We start from the raw sequence: 18,384 nt of genomic DNA, 5'->3' as shown, positions 1-18,384 counted from the left end.
ACTCAGGCTGTGTCTCTCCTGCACCTCTCCTGACAGCTCAGGTTCCAACTAAATACACAGCTCTTTCCCACACCTCCCTCCTTAGCTCCTTCCACAAGCTGACCTTGTGTCCTCATGGTTGTTGGGCTGTGTGCCCATTAGTAACTCATTTTATGTGAGTTTCATGAACACTGATGTAAACATACACCTCCTTTTCACTGGTGTCTCCTGGTAACTAGTCAAACAGTGCCCTTCTACCAGCCAAATGATATGGTGGCAGGATGATCCCCTATGTGCTCCAAATTCCCATGATCTTATGAGGATCAATAGTTTAAAAATCATATGTTAAATATTATACTGATTTTACAGACAAACAATGTCACAGAGATAACAGGCAACTTTTTTGATGCCTGAGAGTTCATCAGATATTCACATTCAGAGAGAAGTCCATGAATCTTCCATCTCTAGGCCCGTGTTGCAACCACCTGACCACACTCAACAAGCATAGGATTTCTTACAAAAGCCTGATTTCCTTCCAAAACAGTCTTCTTGAAAAAAAAAAAAACTCAATTATTTCTTTGCTTCATTCAATAGACCTCAAATTATGTTTGTTGTTTTTTTTTTCAAATAAGTTTGACTCATTTTCATATTAAATTGCTTGATCGTTTCTTTTAAGTTAGTGTGGAGTTTTCTGGGCTTTGAAGTACAGTTTTGTTCCCCTTTAGGGTATGACAGACTATTACATTGTCTTGAGAATTGGGGATAAACTGGATCAGAGAGGCAGAACAAGTGGAGCTCAGGGACATGATTTCTAAATAACAATTCCCATGTGAGTGCTCCTACAGTGGTTCCCTCTTCCTCGTGTTTTTGTGTTGCTCTTTTTTGCTGTGGTCTGGACTGGGGCGAAAAAAAAAAAGAAAAGAAAAGAAAAGAAAGAAATAGTAGATCCAGATGTGAAATATGTGTTTTGAAACTGATGTAGGGGTGTGGGTGTAATCAAAAGGCATCTGAGCCTGAATGTTTCTGCAAAGACCCCCCCCCCAAAAGAAAAGGTGGAGGGAATATAGTTTACTACTGAAATCTTTCCTCATGGATGTAACCTCAAAACCCCTCTTTGTGGATCTAACCATACTTTCTATAGGAAAATACATCTTCACTATAACACAAATGATGACTTTGGCAAAATTTGGTATAAGACAGTATGTCATGGTCTAGCAAAAGCAACAGTTTTGGAGAGTCCATGGATCTGGGCTCAGGCTCCATATTAGCAGTTGACCTTGCACAAGCAATTTCCCCTATCTGACTTCATTTCTCCAAAAAGCAGAAGCAGTGAAACCTACTTTTAGGAATATTGTGAGTATTAAATGAGATTATGCACACAGCACAGAGTACTGGGCACCCTTTGAATGTTCCACGGTTCAAGAGCAGTGAAGAGTCCTCTAGTCCACCCCATTCCTAGAGAGGGCTCAAAAGGCTGGCTTACTACTGTGTCCAAGTGTGCCATGGCGCCCCCTGCTGCTGAGGCAGCTGGTCCAAAGGCAAGGTCGTTTGGGGCTCTCAGATTTAGCAGGGCTTATTACTAAGTACCTCAATAACAAATCACTCTATCTTCTTGTATAATACCCTGTATAATATCCAGGAATATTTAATTTTTTAAAAAATGCCAACTGAGGTAGGCAATTAATGCACAGTCTTCCGTTGGTCTGTAAACCTCATGGGCAGGCACTATGTGTTCTACTCACTATTCTGTCTCCCAAACTGAGCACATCTCCCCAGACAGGCACTCACTAAATATTTTTGTTAAATGACTGAATTAACAATTCCATTCACAGTCTGAGAAGATGGTGTGACTTGATTTTTTAAAGGGTTTTCTATGAAAGAGTGAAAAATTCTCTGGAAAATTCACTCTTTCATACTTTAATAGGATCATTGAAGGATGCTGTTAATGGCTTTGCTGTCCCCCATACAACTGCTGTTAATTTCGCACCTAGTGTTATTGAGTAGTCTGGATTTCTATGTTGAATTTGAGGTAAGTCCTGCATTACGACTTTTTTGGTGTCTCTGTTCTTCCCAACCTGAAACATCACTAACTTATTTCCCGACTGTTGTTCTCGAGAGTCAAGAACAGTACAGACTCCAGATGAAAAAAAAACTCTATGGTGGTCACCATCAGACATTTACCAAAATACTTAGCAAAGGGGATCAGTAATGAGGAACCCTGCTGACTCTTGGAGTGGCTGGGATATTTTCTCTTGTGCACAAGACAATTATGTCAGAGGGCATTGGCAAGGACCGATATTTTTCAATGTTCCCTACTGTATCACCAGCCAGGATGGGTGTAACTGAGTCAGAGGCCAGAAGAGCCGGAGGAAAAGGAAGGAAGCAGGGTGTGTTAGCCACATGACTACAGTGATAGGGCATATGGTTCTTAAGCAGGAAAAGACGTGTAGGCTGAACAAAAATGTAAACACTGGTGGTGTTCAGAGCATTCAGGAGGGCTGGGAATAAAAAGCTCTGTGAGTCGGGGAAAAGAAAGGGTGGCTTTGATGTGGAACAGATTTTCAACTGTAGTGAAGTTGCCATCTCTTGTGGTGGCCCAAAGACTCAAGGACAAATAAGAAGGTGTTTTGCTGAGGGGAGGCCTGTAAAGAGAAGAATCCTCCACATTTTCGGGTTGAAGGAGAAGATACCATGAATAATCTTTAGTGGAACCAGTAAGTCCAGACTGTAGCCACCAAACGTTGTCAGGCCACTTCAATAACTACTGGACCTCCACTCTAAAGCCTGACAACATCCTCCTATAGCAGACATAGCTGAATCTGGAAGGTTCCACTCAGCGGTTAAAGCAAGGCTGCTGGGTGGGCTTCCTTACCTACCGGGTTTCATACTGCATCTTCACCACCTCAGATGAAGGACAGACAACCAGCTGTCCTACTGTCCTACGGATGACTATGCCTTGCAAGGATGAGGGAAGAAGCACCATTCTGCAGTTGGAAAATACCTGGGGCAGGAGGAAGTCGCTTCTGGGACTCACTTCCCATCTGTCAAGCAGGAATTAAGGCCATGTGAAGGAGGGAATGGGACTCAGTGGGACCTGTCTTTTATTATGGGTCATATCTTAACTAGCTTTGTGACTTTAGATCATTAGGCCTTTCTACACCTCAGTTTCCACACTTGGAGGGTAGAACCACCTCATAACCACAGACCCATTTCAAACCTCCATGGTTCTGTGGTTTACAGGAAGATCATAAGCTAAGCTTCATTCTTAACTTCTCTGTCTAAATTTGGGCAACTTTTTATTCCACTCAGTGCCTCAGTTTCCTCATCTGTGAAACAGAGTTAATCATACTCATTACTGTTTTTTGAGAACTTACAGATGAAAGGCTATATATACATAAATGTTAGTTACTATCAAAGCCCTAAAGGCAATTACAGTAATTTAATTTTTCAACATCTTGAAAATGAGTCCTTGGTAGTTTTTACTCTAATAAGAAAAAAAATGTTTTTATCTTGCCATGGTTCTTTTTAAAATATATTTTTAGTTGTAGATGGACAAATATCTTTATTTCATTTCATTTTTATTTTTCATGTGATGCTGAGGATTGAACCCAGTGTCTCACACATGCTAGGCAAGCACTCTACCACGGAGCCACAACATAGCCCTTGCCACAGTTTGATCTGCTTATTCAAATCAATCTTGGTCCCTTTGAATAGGTGTGCTTGTCCCTTCTGCTTCCTCTTGTAAACTCTCCACTCACAGTGACCATCTTCTACAGAGGAACTCACAGACCAGTGGTGTGAGTGGAGAAGGGGCATTCATGGACCTGACTTCTAGCTCTGGCTCCACTATTAACTACCTACGTGACACCAAGCAAGTCTTGTTATCTGTTTGAGCCTTGTGTGTCCTGGATCTTCAAGAGAGAAGATTAGTCCAGATCATTTCAGTGGTACCTCCCATCACTGAAATAAGATTTTAGAAAAGTATCTAAATGATTGAGACCAAAGAGAAAGGATGAGGCACGCATAAATTGTATGGATGCTCAATCCTATAAACCTGTCAGGGTTGAATTTACAATAACCAAAATTGTGGTTCTTTGAGTAAGTTCCTCTGTAATCCTTCGTGGTGATGCAAAAGCTTTAATTCTTAAAATTATTATTAGGTGCTGCAGTGATAATTATATTTCTACAAATCAAATCCCAACTATGAGACTAAGCACTGCTCTTACTGTAGAAAAAGTAAAAGAAAATGAAAAAAAAATGAATGAAAGTCTCAGCATTTATACACATCAACTTGCAGTTTGAATTCAGGTGCATTTAAAGCAAATAAGTCATATATAAAATGAAAAACAACAAGTGTCTTTCTTTAAGTATCTGTGGTGGAGAGTACCTCTGGTTGTTTTTCTCTTCCTTCCATATGAGGAGCTGGTCTTTGCTTTCAGTTTCTCACGGGCTCTTGTAACTTTTGTAAGTTCTGCCATGCACTAGACTCAGAGTTTTCCTTTGGGCTTTTTGAGTGGTTCTCATTTTTGAGGCAGAAAGACCCCTCTTCCCAGGCTACATTTGGCTGTACATTGGAGGTTTTGTTCGTGATTTTTTTTCCCTTTGCTTTTGAATGAGGTGAGTCTACCTATCATTCTCTCTACTTGCTTGATGAGTCCCACACATTTCGTTTTCCTGGGAGCCAGAGTTACTCTTAGCCATATCTGAATGCACAGCTTAGTGATCTTTCCAGAATTGACCAGAAAATCTCCATGATGCCAAATCAGAGTTTTCAGAGGTATCCACTGGCTCTGTCTCTCCTCTTGTCTTCCAGCTAGCTGCCTTGCATATAACACCAGGAAAAGACCTTCGTAACTCCTGTAGTTGATCCTAGTATCAACAAAAGGACCCTGGCAAGAGGATATTGCCAACCCCTTTAATTTCACTCTAGAAGTTCTATCCAGAGACTGAGTGGGATTTATTGGATGTTTACTTCTTGCTTCATTTCCCTCTTTTAGAAAATCAAGACTCTGAAGAAGGTCTCAGATGTTCGTGTGGAGAAAGAGATTTCTTTGGTTCATGATTAAAGGTATCCATCTCTTAAAACTCAGTGCTCAAAAGCTGAAATCACTGTGTTTTACAGCACTGATGTAAGTCTATCATTTGATTGCACCACCTCAAGAGCAAAAGGCCTGAGGATACAGTGAATTGTAAAGCTGTTGGAATCATAAAAACTATTTTCATTCAATTGACAAGAGTTGGAATACAGAAAATCAACAGTTGGAGGAGAGGGAAAATTGAATTGGTTAGGACCCTTTTGGTTATGACATTGACTCTAAAGTTAAAAGCTTTTACCAGAGAAGTGGTCTTTGTAGATCCCCCTCACCAAACATAGAAAGGCAACCTTGGAGCTGACCTCTGTGCCAGCCAGGTCCAGGAATTTGAGCACTGTCGGTCGGTCAAACACCTCTCTCCTCTTCTTGCCCCGTGCCAGTGGCCAATGCCTCAGGCCTGACTCCTTGCTAACTAGCTCTTTAACATGTTGGGGGATATGAGGACTTTCAGCTCTGGGGCCACATCCTAATGGTGAGTTCTAAAAGGAAACAGTAAATATCCACCTTCTATATAAAAAAATTATAAGGAAACTCTTGGGTTAGCCATACTTGGGTCTCAGGCTTACTCCCTCAACCCTGAGGTCAAGTGACTACTTCATTAAAATTACATGCAATGTGTATGGTGGTCATTGGGGCAGTGCAGAGATAGGAGCATTGGGCAAAGCAAGAGTAGGGGCAAGTGCTGTTTCTGAAAGGAGGAGAGGTTCTGGGCAACTGCAAGCAATAATTATACAGAGAAATAAGTGTGGAACTTAGCTTATCACTTTGCTGTGCACCATAGAATCACAATGGGTTGAAATGTAAGGTCCTTAATAATTATCTAGTTCCGTTCCCCAAGTGTGGAAACTGACTCAGAAAAATCTCAGATCCTTTTAAGGGCACAAACCATAGATAACCCTGTCACCAGGTCCAAGACTGTTTACAGTGTTTCTTCATAGCTTGAGTTTCATTTCCAGCTAAATTTTTCATCTAAAATGCATACTTAATATACAATTGTAAAATGAAAGAAAATGCACAATCTATAGACTTGAGTTTCTACAAATTTCCTGGGTGCATGAGTGTAAAGGGGACAAGATGGCCCTTAGCATTTATTGGACGTTTGTCCAAATTTACCTCATCTGTAGACAGATGGCCTCATCTGTAGACAGATGGTCTTATAGTAAGAATGATATAGCTAAGAATACTTTCAGAATCTTGTCTTCAAGGTAAAATAGAAATGCAGGTGAATCCTTTAAAATATGTAAGTTGGTTGGGATGCAGTGGTACACAGCTGTAATCCCATCTGAGTAATCACCCAGGAGGCTGAAGCAGGAGGATTGCCAGTTTGAGGCCAGCCTGGGCAACTTAACAAGATCCTGTCTCAAAAATAAAAAATAAAAAGCGGTTGGGGTGGCTGGGGTTGTGGCTCAGTGGTAGAGCACTTGCCTTGCACACGTGAGGCACTGGGTTCGATCCTCAGCATCACATAAAAATAAATAAAGATACTGTGTCTATGTGTAGCTAAAAAATATTAAAAGAAAAAAAAGTGGTTGGGGATGTGGCATAATGGTAAAGGGCCCCTGAGTTCAATTACCAGTACTGAAAAATAAATATATGAATACAGACATAAAATAAAATACATAAATTGAAGTACTTAAATTATATAATAATAAAAGCTTTCTATTCACATTGACATAACTTCAATAATTTCAGATTTATTTCTTAATTATACTTTTTGTGATATAATTGAAAATCAAATGTTCCTAGTAAATGACTAAGATTACAAGTTGTATTTCTGTGCAAGATTATTTCTATCCTCCTGTTCCTGTAGAAGAGTGTCTTGCCAGGGTGTCCCATGATGTCAAGAGAGGGATTAGCTGAGAAGTTGGCCTAGAGCCATGGATAGTCACAGAGATCAGAGGCCCAAAGGGGAGTCCTGGGTGTTAGGATGACAAGGCCATCCAAAACTGTGGGAAATGGGAGTTTTTAAGGGTGAACCACCAAGTGCTTCTCCCCAGGGACTAGGCTCTGAGTTGGAACTATCTTGCCTACTTTCTATGTGGCCTGAACACTGCATGCCTGTTCTGAAGTAGTCCCAGAGGATGAGATAAGATGCATTTTCCTTAACCATTTAAAACCTATGCTTTCAATGCAAATTACAGAACATAAGAAAATACTTTCAAGTGTAAAATGTTCCTCCAATGGTCTGTAGATAACACTGGGGTTACTAGCTCTACAATTTTTCAATTAGCAAATCCCTAATGCTAAAGTTAGGAGCAATCAGAACAATAAAAGTAGTAGATTAATTTTAAAAGTTGTATTAGAATTTTTAATTTCCCATTAAGTGTGAAAGCAGATAGCTCTAACTGCTTAGCTTCTGCTTCGGTGTATGTGACCAGAGTAAGTGGAGATCAAACTCACCAAAAGTTGGTCGATGCATAAGGAAAATTTTTAGCATATTTTAAATTGTATTTAAAAGACATTCAGTATTGGGAAACCCTTTCAGGTGATTATTGATATATCCAGTTGGATACCAGATAAGCACATGGTGATTTAACACAAACTTCCTCATTATCTTGAGATCTACACCCATTCTAAAGAGCTACTATCCCAAATGTGGTTTGTCTGTTCACCTTGTCTCTAATCACCTCATGGAAGTGAATGTTTGTAAAGTTTACCCACTAGACTTTTATTAAGCCTTGCTTATCTCATGTGAGCTGTTACCATTTTTTCATTTCATATAATAATTTTGGTCTGCATTAAAATTTCTTTTCCCACACTCTTTTCCTTCCTACTGAAATGCTGTTTCAATGGAGGCCCTATGGTGAAAGTTGCAATATTAAATTTAGAATAATCACCTTCAAGTAGGACCCTAGAAATGTTACCCTAAATAAAAAGGAACTTGAGGCTTTGCTGTAGCTCAGATATAGAGAGGCAAATCAAGAATCCCCCATACAAAAGTTGAGGTCTTTTACACTAAGAGTATTCTAAAGTGACTCCTTTTTGTTGTTTGTTGTTAACTTTATTAATAAAGGTGATTTAAATTCAAGGTTTTTTTTTTTTACTTTGTTTATTTATTTATTTATTTTTCATGTGGTGCTGAGGATCAAACCCAGTGCTTCACATGTGTTAGGCAAGCGCTCTACTATTGAGCCACAACCCCAGCCCCTAAATGTAAGTTTATTAGGACTCCCAAAATGAGACTTAAAACAGCCATTTTGGGGACAACTGATTGCACATATCAATTTATATCGTATACTGAATTACTAACTATGTGTTGTTTTAGTGTTTGGGGAAAATAAAGAATAAAATCTGTTGTTTAGCACAGTAAAAATGTCTTATTTTATGTGTGTTAAAAAAAGAATTACTTCTGTCCTTGTGACTGGATTTCATCTAATTTATAGTCTGCCCTTGATTTCCATGGGTTCCACATAGAAGGAGTCAAGCAACTACAGATCAAAAATGCATCTGCCTGAATATGTACAGACTTCTTTTTTTTTCTTTTTCATTTTCCTTAAATAGTACAATATAACAATTGTTTACATAGAATTTATATTTTATTAGGTATTATAAATCATCTAGTAATCATTTAAAGTACAAGGGAGGATGTGAGTAAGTTATGTGCAAATGCTACACCATTTTTTAAAAAATAAGGGTCTTAAGCAAACAGAGAGTTTGGCATCTGCAGGGGGTCCTGGAACCAATCCTCTATGGAAACCTAAGGACAACTGTGTTTGATTTTTCAAATAAGTTAAAATGCTGAATACTGATGGTTTTGAGATTCTTAACATCTTGCATTTCACATCAGAAACTCAGGCCTGGTATTGGAATATTTTGAGCCCTACAGAAATGAATTTAAATTCTGTATCTGCCATGTATTAACTCCATGACCGTAGGCAATCTGGCCAATTTCTCATCTATAATAAGGTCATAATATAAACTATCTTTTAGAATCAGTGGAAAACTCAATGAAATCAGTTATGAAAAGGTGACTTCCAAGTTTTAAGCCTTAGTAGATGTTAGTTTTTCCCTCCTTTCTTATACTCAAGACCAAACAAAACAAAACTTTAGGTAAGCAAAGAATTATCTTTGGGAAAACTTAGTCTCTCAAATCAGATGCTAGCCAAAGTTTGAGGTGATTCCTGAAGCCAGCATCCAATGTCTTTTGTATGAAGAGAGTGAATAAATTACCATCTTAAGATGCAATAGGTACTCTTTAATAGTGTACTGAATTTGTTCGAAATAAACCAACTGTCTATAAAGTTATCACAAAACAATGAGATGAAATGCAATATGCAATAACACTTTGAAAAGGTAATCAGTATGGGCAAACGTAGGTACTGTTATATGTGTTATCATTGGTGATGATAATGCTGCGAAAGGAAAAACAGTCAAATAGGAACAAGGTAAGGCAGGATTCAAGATGTAAATCATTCAGTTTCCATAGGCAGAGAAACAAAGGTGGAAACATCCGTGATGCACTGAAACAGGTAACCATCCAACTTATAATCACTGGTCAAGGCAGCCTTTTGGGTCTGTTTTTGCTGAGGAAACTTTGACAATAATAAAATGTCCCTTGAGGTTTTCAGGGGGCACTCCAGTGAGCCTGTTTACTTGGCAGATAGAAACTGGCCCGAAGAGTGCAGAAGAGCCAAGTATAGGCTGAAGGCAAAGGTCCAGGCAGTGTCAGCTACAGGGACTAATGGAAGCCAGCCTTGAGGACAGTCACTGCAGGTCTCCTGGGATTACAGTCAGCCGCAGTGAAGCTGGGAACAACTGCTAGTGATTATATCCAGGGCCTGGGGCTGGAGAAGGCCTCCCTGTCAGTAAAGTGGATTGTAAACACATCCTTTTATGATCCTGAAGACAGGGAGGAAAATGGGAAGCTCTGACAGACCCCTCGCTCTTTTCTCTGTGGTCAAATGAGAGCTTAGAGAAGAGGAAGGCTTTACATCCTAGGCTGGGATTGTAAAAAAGGGCTAAGATTTTCTTTAGAACTAACAGGATATCAACATGGGAAGGCTGTTTATAATAATCGTGGGGATTATGCTGGGAAATGGGGACAAGCAAGAAGAGTACAGAGTGGCTTGCTCCCAAATGAAGTCGCACCTCCCGGACCTTTACTTCTTTCTTTGGTTTCTGCATTACTTGTATTTTATCCTTTGGGTCCAGAGAGCAGAGATTTCATCAGAATGGGGCTGCCCTTACTTTTCAGTGCCACGTTATTTGGAGCAGTTAATATGTTTACGGGCAATGTCTCATTACAGCCTTTTAAGTTGCATTCCAGACCCAGTACATCACGTGGATAATAACACACCTGTCGGTGTGACTCACGCCACACACATTCTGCCGGATCCTCGTCACAGGCTGCTCTTCCAACAGCCTCCACGGCCACCGGCCTCTGTGCTGAGACCGTGCGGTCAATATGGTGCAATGGTTGCTCCCACTCTGCTCCTCAAACCCCACCCGTCTTCGCAGCTCGCAGTATCATCTGGCAGATGTTCTGCCTTCCTGCCTTTGGCCTGACCTGTGGCTGGAGAGGGTGAGAGCTTGCTGGAGTCAGGGCTGCCCCCTTGGCTTGGAAACCGGATTTAGAAGTTTTATTACATGGGAATGGTGTGGCTCAGGGGTTTGGGAAAATGATGGTAAAGGGTGCCTCAGGGTCTTGTGCTGAGCCTGGGAGTCTCCCCACTTTGGCTGGAGTCCAGCCCTGCTGGGTAATAGCCGGATATTATTTGCAGTTGCAGGAGCCCATGTGAAGGGGATGTGAAATGAATCTGGAGGCTCCATCCAGACCCATTGAACAAGTGTGGCCCCGTGTCTTGTAACACACATGTCAGGCACAACAGACAGAAAACAAAATTGCTTTGGAAACCATAGATCTTTATTTCCAGACCAAAGACCACATTACAGGAAGGGAATGTTAGGGGTCCCTAGGAAAGAATCAAACCAACTTAATGCAAGATTCCATCTAGGACAATAAGATATGTCCTTTAGGGGCTGGGGTTGTGGCTCAATGGTAGAGGACTTGCCTGGCATGTTTGAGGCACTGGGTTTGATTCTCAGCACCACATCTCAATAAATAAATAAAATAAAGGTCCATCAATGACTAAAAAAAAAAAAGAAGAAAATAACATTTTTAAAAAAGATAGATCCTGTAAATAATTAGTAAGCAAATTTTAGTAAATTACTGCTAGAATATAAATCACCCGATTAGACTACTAGTTTTGAGGTCCTACTTTTGTATAATTATCAAATAGATTTGCCATCACTGATAGATCTAACTTGATAAATCATAGCAGGTTCTGAGGACCACACTGAACCTGATGCTCTTTGCTCCTGACATATACATAGACCCATCCTGGACTCAGGCGTAGGTGTGTGTGTGACCCCACAGGCTGTCCTTCACCATGCCCACCGTATCAATAATGTCCACTCCTGAGCTAGTTATAGAAAAGATAGACTAGCTTATCCATCATGTATTAATCTTAAGAAACCTCTAATGATAATGACCTAAAATTTGTATATGTGTATTTCTTGCAGTCCCAGCTACATCTGTAGTAACTATTGACACATTATTGTGTTAGTGCTTATCAGGTTACATCAGAATTTTCACTGTTTTCAAACTTTACTTGTTCTACAAAAAAACTTTTATTCAGGAGTAGAAAAAGCACAGAAAAGTGTTAAAGAATATATTCTAAATATCATTAGTAGTTATTTCTGGACTGAGCTGGAGATTACATAAAGAGACTTGTGTTTTCTTTTTCTCTTTCTTTCCAAATATTTCCATCATAAGAAGAGTTTATATTTTGTGTGTTTTCTCTAGCTTAAGTTCTGTGCTAAGACTTTTAATTTCATTATTACATAATAGCTTCACAATAACTCTATAAGAGAAGTCCTATTATTACCCTCACTTTACTCATGAAGAAACTAAAGTTTAAAGAGTTTTGCCCAAGGCCTCATAAATGGTAAGACCAGAATTCAAACCTATATTTGTACCCTGATCCAAGAACTTGGGTTGTTAACCTCTGTGATAAACTTCATTTCTTTTGTAATCAGAAATACACACACACACACACTTCTAAACTGATATATTAACAATAAACTCCACTATTGCATTTAGCATATAACTCAATGACACATATTAAAGGCACACCCACATTTCCAGGCACATGTACTAAGGTTATAGTCTAACAGCTGCCTGGGAGGGGGGATTTATTTAAGTTTAGGCTTTCCATTTGTAATCAGTTTTAAAATGTTATTTGATCATGATGTCCACCTTCATGAAATTTAGAAATACACTAGGAAAAGAGAATTAGGAAATGGGCATAGAAACTATTCAAATAATGAAAAATAAAACTTTAGGAAATGACAATGTAAATTGGGTTCCTTTTGCTTTTTGTTTGTTTGTTTGTTTTTAGTTTTTGCCTGAAGAAAAAAAAAAGTCTACAGGAAGATTAAACCACAGTTTTGAAATAAAGGAAGAACTCTGGTGTGGTTGATTAGTGGGAACAGCTGTTCTCCGATCTCAAACCACATCTGGAATATTATGTTCAGTTCTGAGTACCATATTTTAGGAGAGACCTTGATCAACTGGAGTGTGTCAGATATGGATGAACGTGATGGGTATACCTAGAAACAGTGACATATGAGTCACAGTTGCAGAAACTCTGTTTGCTCTAGGAAAAAGGCAAGGGGGGACAAAAGGTCTGGGTCTGTCATCATCATGAAGGTCTGTCACATCCAAGAGGGATTAGACTAGTTCTGAGTCATGCCAGAAAGCAGAACTAAGAGCAGGGAGATCAGATGTTAGTTAAGCACAAAGAGAAACTCAGAGTCTGATACAATGGGCTGCAAGAAGACTAGTGAAGGTCCCTAGAACTAGGCAAGTAGAAAAAAAAATAATGTTTGATTTACTGTTTAGATGATAGAGTGGCTTAGTCAATTTATTTTTTAGTTTTTTGGTAACTGGGGATTGAACACAGGAGTGCTTTTACCACTGAGCTACATTCCTAGCCCCCTTTTTATATCAAGACAGGGTCTTGCTAAGTTGCTGAGGCTGGCTTTGAACTCATAATCCTCCTACCTCCCGAGCTGCTGGGATTACAGGTGTGCCCCACCATGCCTGGCTCTTAGTCAATTTTAAAGAAATGAGGGACAATATGTTTAAGGTAATGATTGGAGGGTTTTTTTTTTAAATCAACATCCTTGATAAGCCTTATATAATCTTTTGTTCTCTTCTGCCACAGTCATTTATTATTGTGTTCAATGTACATGTCTCCAGAATTATATGACATCGTGCTACTTTCTGGAAATAACTTTTAAGTATTTTCTCTTTTCGTATTGTTTATTTAACCCAATTCACTAGGAGAAAATAGAGAAGGGGAGAGAAAAACAGAAACTATCTGAAAATTAAATTTCTTTTTAGACAAACTTGAACCAAAAATATAAGATTGAGACCTGTTCTTGGTAAAAGCATTAAGGTCTTACGTGACCTTGAGTAAGTAAAGTTACCAAAGTTCTCTGTGCCTCGATTCCTTCATCAGTAAAAGCAATATAATAACTCTTACCTCATGGTTCCTATGGGAATTAATGAGTTAATGTTTGCTCAGTTCTTTGAGGTCCTTGGATGAAAGCTGTTACATAAATACTAAGTATCACTATTAACATTTAATAACCATATCTATACTTATGATACCCAGTGTCCTAAGAAACAAAAGCTGTTCCCAGCCACAGAAAAGCATTCAAAGGCTGCTTCACAAGTGTCTGTGAAGACATACACTAGAATTACCAAGACACCTTTGTGTCCTATTGTCACTTACAAATTACAGTCCTATGGATTCAAATTAATATTTAGCTATAGATCAAAAAAAGCTTTAAAACATTTTTGCTATTATCAAACTCGTTGTTGTTACTGCTTTCAGATTTTGGAGTCTTCAAATTCTTTCATATTTCTTATCTATATATTCTTAATGAAATTAATGGAACCTTCTCAATACTTACATGTGCTAACCATGGTAGTTTTTTTGCTCTGCCTCTTGCAAACAAGCAACTTCAATCCTTAACAAAGGAAAAATACACAAGAGCCTTTGCTAACCATAGTGATGAAATCGTGATTGCTTTGCTGTGTCCTTTCTTCTGGTGCTCACAGCACATGGCTTCAACATCCTGCCTGATTCTTCTCACTGTGCCACTCCTTCTGGTTATCAGAAAAGGCAGAAGTTGATGGAGAGTTTCTGTAGAATGCAGAAGTTGGTGGGGAGTTGGAAAGACAGAGGTCCTTCTTTGATCTCAAATGACTGAAAAGATAAATACTTAGCCAAAAGGAAACACAAATCTAGAAAAAGGAGCAACAGTGAGCTACTGGCAAGCTCAGAGTTGTCCCCTATATGTCTGCTTCTACATAACCTATAGAAGAGTTTTTCATAAGAAAAAGCAAGTTACCCAATAGAAAAATGGGCAACGGTTATGAACAGGCAGGTCACAAAAGAAGCTTGACTGTTCAATCACTATGAAAGGATGCCTGGGTAATAAAAATCAAATAAACAAAAAGGAGGCAATTTCACATTATAAGTTGCTAAAGATTTTTATTTGAGAATACCACATGTGGAGAAGAAAATAAAGCAACACTGTCAGTGAGAGTGTCTACCAACACAACTCCTAGAGAATAATTTATTACTATTTAGCAAAGCTGAAAATGTGAATCCAGTCAGGGTCAATGCATCTAGACTTATACACTAGAGAAACTCTTTTATGTAGGCACAAGGAACTGTGTATAAGAACCATGGTGAAAGATAAAATCTAAGTGGTGGACAGACTCTAAACCTTCATCAAAAGGAGGCCAATATATACTATTGGTATATTCATATAATGGAATACTATATACTACACAGCAGTAAGACTGAATTCACTAGAGCTACTAGGATCACTCTGGATCACTGTGGAACACTCTCAAAAAAAACAATGTTCATGACAAAATCAAAGCTGGGTAAACATACAGAAAAATATTGTTTACATAACATTTGAAATATTCAAAACAAGAAAACTGGTGCTTATTACTAGAGAGAAACTCAAACTCAGTCTAAATTTGCAGTCTCGGCCATTTCTTTTAAGTTAGTATATCATTACTTTCTACCCCACTACTGCTAAGCAATTGATACAATTGAGATTTCTGTAGAATGCAGAAGAAATATGCTAGAGGGTTCCTGTGTTCCCCAAGAAGTATTTATTCTAACACAGAGCTGACCAAAAGAAACATAATGTGAGCTGCATGTGTAATTTGAATTTTTCTAGTAACCATGTTTTAAAAACTAACAGTGGAATTAACTTTAATAACAGATTTAATTTAACTAACTATATTCAAAATATGCAACCAATAATCATTACAATTAAGACATTTTAAATATTTTTTTACTGTTTTAAAAAATCTATTGTGTATTTTATACTTGACTATTGGCTTACTACTTGGCATCTACATTTTCATAAGATATATTTTATTTGTATTTATGTCATAAAATTTACAGTTGAAAACATGGATTCACATACCTATTTTGTTCCAAACGTACTTAAAATTTCCCTAATAACTGAATGGAGTATTGACTCTTCAATTAAACTGAAGTTAATTAAATAGAATTATAAATAGAGTTCCTCAGTCTCACCATATTTCACATTTTGCTATCATATTGATCAGAACATTATCTATGTCCACCACCTGTCCTCTCTGAGATTCCTCTTTTCCTTTGAATGAAATAAAACTCAAAATATATAGATTGGCCTCACCTCATAGGACAAAGGTAGTCCCACAGAGGCACCTGGAAGTGAAAATTGTGTGTTAGCCAGCAAGTGCCAAGGCCTCCAACAACAAGAGTTTAATTTATATTCTTGACCACCTACTTCTTAAACCTCTCAAGTCAAGTACATGTTGTAACTTTGGTCCCCAATATAAAAAGCTAGGGAAATCACCTCAAGGTTCTCTCGTGTTGACTCTGTGTCTGTTTTAAATTAAGTTTCTAAGAAATAGTGTGATCTACTCGGCGCTGCCCGTTTCCAAGTATGGTGCTGGGGTGTCCTCTGGGGCTTCTTTTTGGATTGGATAATTAACCCCAAGAATCTGGAAGAACTCATCCTAGAAGAGGACCTGGAAGAACTCATCCATGCAGAGGATTGCAAAGAGAAGGCCAGAACTCAGAGACCATGGTGAAGCCATGGCGAAGATGAGCAGATCAAGAGCACATTGGAGTTTTCAAAGCGAAAGGGAGCCCATGAAAATATAGTGACATGCCAACGGAGTGAACTGGCAACGATCATTGGAACAGAGCCTTAGAACCTGAAGGTCAACCTGATCAGAACCTGAAATGAAACCCAACTGAGCTGTCCCCGCAACTTTGCTCTTGGAGTTCAAAGCAATCAGCACAGTCCCTTGTTGTCACATAGCAACCAGGGTGCCAGTGGCTCCTGCGGAGGCACAGTTGATTTTTAAGTGAAAGGTTACCCGGTGTTACAGCATTCTAAGGTATCTTCACACATTTTTATTATGCTTAATGCCACCTTATGCACACAACACAGCTATTCACACACTCTCACAGAGTCATAGAGAGGGCACAGGATGGCTCCTTAAAGAAAATGACAGCAACAAAGCCTTTGAAACTATTGATAATTAATAAGCCAGCCAGTTGCAATTAATATATGTAGAGATGGGGCGCCTACTGTTCTCAGAGCCATAGCTCATTTGAAATACTCACCCTGTAATTTATGAGTGATATTTAATACCTCAGTGACCATAAACCTCAATGTTTTATTACCACTGCTTAGCATACCTTTGATGTGCTGCCCAGCACTACACAATCCAAAACAAATTACTTTCAGGAAGCTGGATATTATATAAATGCAGGAAAGTCATAAATAATGCACAGGAGGAACATTTTTCTGTGGGTTCGGACATGTCACAATGGGTTTCTGTGAGTCGGAATTCTCGAGCATCTCTCAGGCTCCTAGTCCTAGATGAGGGGCAGCAGGGCTGTCTATCTGAGGAATGGCTGTCAGACAGGGTGGGAATGGCAACTTCCGGAAACTTCCTGACACCACTGTGTAAACCTATACCAGAGGCAGATGAAAATCAAACGAGGACCCTTTAGGAAGCTAGAGTCTTATTAATGAGCTACAGATGTGTGAGGAACAGACCTTTCATTCATGTTTTTGGTGCACTCTTCACAGTCCTCTTGCCTAATATCACATGGGCATATGCTAACTTCCTGACCCATTTGCAACTGCAGCTGCTCAAAACTCTGCAGTCTCTCTGCAGCCCTGAACCCCAACACTTGCTGTCTTTTAAGGTGAGAGATAATCTCTCACTTCATTGAGAAAACTGAGGTCATTGGGCAAGGACTCCTCCAAATCCCTCCCCAACATACTCAGACAGTCACTGCTCCTGGGAGTGGTGGTACACAAGTATAATCCCAGCAGATTCTAACAGCTCAGGAGACTGAAGCACGAGGATCACAAGTTTGAGGCCAGCCTCTAGATTTAGTGAGGCTCTAATCAATGTAGTGAGATCCTGTCTCAAATAAAAAATGAAAAGGACTAGGGATGTGACTCAGTGTTAAAGCCGCCCTGGGTTCAATGCCCCGTACTCAAAAAAAAAAAAAAAAAAAAGGAAGAAAACAAAAACTCAGCAGCCAGGCATGGTGGTGCACACCTGTAATCCCAACAGCTCAGGAGCCTGAGGCAGGAGGATCATGAGTTCAAAGCCAGTCTCAGCAACATAGCGAGGCACTAAGCAACTCAGTGAGACCCTGTCTCTAAATAAAATACAAAATAGGGCCAGGGATGTAGCTCAGGGGTTGAGTGCCCCTGAGTTCAATTCCTGGTACCAAAACACAAACAAACAAAAAACCCCAGCAACTGCCCTGCCCCATTCCCACTGATTCTGCTTTTGTTTTGAAGGTGACCATAGCATTCCTCTGCTTTCTCCTTCAGCACCATGATTTTTAAATTATCGCTTTACAATCTCTTCTTCTCTACTGGTTCCTTCCCATTAGTCCTCAAATAGGATCAAATATGCTGCATTAGGCAAATAAGCAAACAAAATATAATCCTCCCCATAATCACAGTGCTTATTTCTGAAGATGCTCTTTCCCCCACTCTGCTCTACAGCCAGATTTCTCTTATTGCCAAGCATTGTACTAAGGTTCTTCTGAATCAGATCTCCTTCCAGGCTTGGTCTTAGGAGACTCTCCACAAGATAGATGTACTATCTATAAATCCCTCCATCCTGCACTTAAAATTTTTACCTCCCAGTCTTTTTGGTGCATAGTCTTATTTGGGATCCCCCTCT

This window comes from Ictidomys tridecemlineatus, chromosome 9 (genome assembly GCF_052094955.1).
Source record: "Ictidomys tridecemlineatus isolate mIctTri1 chromosome 9, mIctTri1.hap1, whole genome shotgun sequence".
NCBI classification, from domain to species: Eukaryota; Metazoa; Chordata; class Mammalia; order Rodentia; family Sciuridae; genus Ictidomys; species Ictidomys tridecemlineatus.
Note: the sequence above shows the minus strand (reverse complement) of the source record.